Raw genomic sequence first — 3,953 nt, 5'->3', positions numbered from 1 at the left:
TAATTTTTATTTTTTTAGTAATAACTTATTACTAATAAGTAATAACAAAAGTATACTATTTTTTAGAGAGTTAATTCTAATCTGCTTTAACTTGAATTATTTTTTTGTTTTCACTGGTCGACAAATAGTTTATGTAAAATAGTCGCGTAATTTTTTTTTGTTCAATTAATTTTCAGTATTATTATAGACCCACAAATGTTGTCATTCGTCACTCGCCACTTCACACTCGCTATTTGCCAGAAGAATGCTTTATGTAGACATTTTGTTATTTTTAACAAGTACCTCTATTTAACGATATTAATTAAAATCATATTTTTGATCATACAACCCTAAACGCATATTTGTAGGTACACGTTTAAGTGTTAAGAGCTAACAATTCCGATTATAACTTACCAAATTTGATAGGGAATAATATGATATATTTAAATTATTTTATTTTTCAATAATAGAAATAATTTATCAATCAAGTAGAATGACTGGAATAATACTCATAAGAATTTGAATCGTAATAAAGTAGTCGGAATAACAAATATAAGCCTTACATTATTACTGTCTTGTTTTATCAATGATTATCCTTATAAGTACAGGATTTAAGAAGCCTTATGGACTGAACAGATAACTCAAAATATATCAATATACTAAGTAGACACTAAAAAGATAAAATATATTTCAAAGAGCAAGGTTTTAAATATTTATAATACAGTATAGGTATTTTAAAGTATTACGACGTGCAAAAATATCTTAATTTTTTTATTATGATTTTATATTTACTAAAAAAAATATGTTCCTACAATATCATAACTTTTGTTACAATATATTATTTTTATTTTGAAAATAAGCTTTGAATAGATTATAATTTAATGGCTGATAATGATTTAATATTATCATTGTATACGAAAAACGATTCTGAACGAGGACAGTCAATCAGCCTATGATATTACTAAGTATATTTGATGATATTATTGTGAATAAAATAATTTATTTACCTATTTACGTGGAACCTTGTTTTAAATTTTCAATCCTTAGCTTTTAATGCTGAACATTTTTAACATTTTTAACTACAAAAAAATTTTTAAATGTTGTAAAAATTCGAACTTTATAAATGCTTATAAAAAAATTATGCTTATGTATTTTTAATATTTTTCAACTGCTATAGTAACAATATAATATCAGGACCCTTGTATTTAATGTTCATGCTTTTTGACTCTACAAATAAAATTGTATAGACAATTATAGAGAAAAAAACTAAAAAAATTAAAAATGTACAACAGCTCAAAAAAAGTCAAAATATTTTGAAAATGTTGTGTTGTAAAGAAAATGCTAAGATAAACATTCAGTGAAATTTGTATGTATCTACGGTCATTTGTTTAGAGTTACACCAAAAACTAAAATTGATATTCTGAAAACAGATTTTATGTAAAAATTTTCAGTTTTTCTTTGATTTTTTTTTGTTTTTCCTGGAGATTATGAAAGCTACTTGGAATTTTTAACTTTTGGCCTCCAAAGTAAAAACTTAACTTACATTCCTATCAGAAAAGTTGCAACAAATAAAATGTATGCTAAGTTGCATACTATTTACAATAATCACTGTGCAAAAAAATGTGATCTGACTTAAATTCAAAACCAACCACCCAATTACCAGATTTTTATTAATTTTTTTAAACAATAATTTATACACAATTTCTTTTAATTATATATCCATACTGATACTAGACATCTGAACATTATTCAAAATATGCACGAAATTATGTAGATGTGCATTCCTTTATTCAACAAATTGCAAAAGATAAAAATTATTTTACTATATTCGTAATTTTTTTTTAATCGTGTACTATATGAAATAAACAATAATAGCTATCATACATTTCAATTTCTACACCTAGAATGGATCGTTCAAAATTAAATTTATGATCCAAATAAAATATGAATATCATTGTTTATAGAACGTTATTCAACAATTATTATTTGAATTTACATTTAACAGTGTTATACATTTTGAAATAATTTACGAATGCTATTATTATGATTTCATATTTTCAAATAAATGTTTGTTAATAATAAATATTTAGTTATATGGATAATGAAGCTGATAGTTATATAATTATTATGTGTATTATAACATATAACTATGTTTAAAGTAATGTACTTATAAGTATTATAGACTGGGGATTGGCAATTGAATACTAAATTACAATACATAAATAAAAAGTAATTGTTTTGAGAATATAAACGTATTTCCATAAAATAAAATTCTTATCATCTTTTGGGTTAATCAAACTATGCTCAGAATCATTTTTTAAATGAAGTAATTATTTATATTAGGTGTCTACTTAGACAACTCTATCTCACTTTTTTTGATTTTAAATTACATATATAATATTATAATATTATTTTAGTAATAATTAATAATCGTGTATTTTTAAGCCAAATAAACTATAATAACACTTATTTAAGCTAGTAGACTTAAAAATAAATATGTAAGAAAAGTTTTACTTTATACGAATTTTAATCACTTTTCTTTCAAATTTATTTTATTTTATTTCAAATTATAGTTATTTTAGTTTATGTATTGTTTATATTTGTATTAATTTGGGATTTTTAAAACACACCTAATATCTTATGTGTTTGAACATATTTATTATTTATGTTTATTACCTACATTACCTAGATCCATCTAATTTTAATTTTATGGATTTACCATAGATTTAACTCTTCGGTATACTATATGTGTTATAAATAGAGAAGTGAGCTTGTACTATACACACAATATAAAATAATATTATACAGTTTATATAAAAAAAAAAAAAAAACATTATTTGTTTGCATTATTAGGAAATTATTTAATATTTAAGAATATAATTTAGTATGTATTTTATCTAAATAATTTTAAATTAAAATTGTTTCTAGTAACTAAGTATATTTGTATTGGTAGAATGACTTTACATATTAATTTACTCTACAATAGTTGCACTATTGTTGTTTTGAAAATGTTTTCTGAAATTATTTTGTCTTTTTAAAATTGGTGATATTATACAATATTTCTATAACCTTTATTCAATTTCCGATCATTTAAGGTATTGCTAGGTTCTATACAGTATTAAACAAAAAAAAACCCATATTTTAACATACCTACTTATTATCTTGTTACAAATATAATATTATATAATTCCTATTTGTATCCTATAAGTGGAAAATTATTTAGTTTTTTTATATACATTTTAAATTACGAGCTTTCTGGTAACATTCGTACACTATTAATGGTATCGAATTACCAGTTAAGGATGAGCCGAAAAAATATATACCTCAGTTTCTACACATTTTTTTCGATGGTTAATCCAAAAGGTTTAAAATCCCGTCTACAAAAATTAAAACACCAAACTAAGAAAACTATTATAATATATTTTGTAACTAGCCCATATAATATATTAATATAATATTATTATGGGAAAATATTAATCAATTTATTGTCATTCTTTATTGATTACCTATCTACTTAAAAATCTATTTCGGACTTATGTTAATATAGTACGATGGTTGTTATGAAATGGATATTACACTCTTATAATATCTATGATGGCCTTACCTTTAAAAAAAAACAAACGACAAAACACCGGAAAACGCATACGAAAATGTATCCAAATAAAGTCGGTGTTTCGTCGTCGGGGATGACGATAAGCGTGTTCTCGAACTCGATCGTTCTCACCGGGCTCAGCACGTGTCGCGACTGGTCGTGGACTATGAGAGTTCCGTCGGTTTTTCCTACGGCGCAAGGTCACATTTGTTTGTCCCACTCCCCTAAACACAACCCCTATTCATGAATACCCTGTGCCCGCGCGTGGGTACTACGACGCAGGGTAGCAAAACGCTATAAAATAACCATTCACGCAGCAGCCGAACAGAGTTCAAATGTTTGTATGCACTAATAAAATAATTGTTATCATCACTATAAATAT

General features: G+C 24.4%; 1 protein-coding gene across 5 annotated transcripts in view; it reads right to left on the bottom strand.

Moving 5' to 3' along the window:
• LOC100159754 (tachykinin-like peptides receptor 86C) overlaps window positions 1–3,736 on the bottom strand; it is a 181,816-nt gene extending 178,080 nt beyond the window's left edge. For 3 of the 5 annotated variants that reach the window (XM_029490823.1, XM_029490822.1, XM_029490824.1), the window contains exon 1: window positions 3,584–3,736. The gene's annotated coding sequence lies outside the window, so the exon portion shown is untranslated. The remainder of the gene's footprint in view (window positions 1–3,583) is intronic. The other 2 variants (XM_029490820.1, XM_029490821.1) reach the window with 1 other exon arrangement.
• Between the last annotated feature and the right edge of the window lie 217 nt (window positions 3,737–3,953).

Source organism: Acyrthosiphon pisum, chromosome A2 (assembly GCF_005508785.2).
Source record: "Acyrthosiphon pisum isolate AL4f chromosome A2, pea_aphid_22Mar2018_4r6ur, whole genome shotgun sequence".
Taxonomy (NCBI): domain Eukaryota; kingdom Metazoa; phylum Arthropoda; class Insecta; order Hemiptera; family Aphididae; genus Acyrthosiphon; species Acyrthosiphon pisum.
This window is presented reverse-complemented; position numbering and strand designations above follow the sequence as displayed.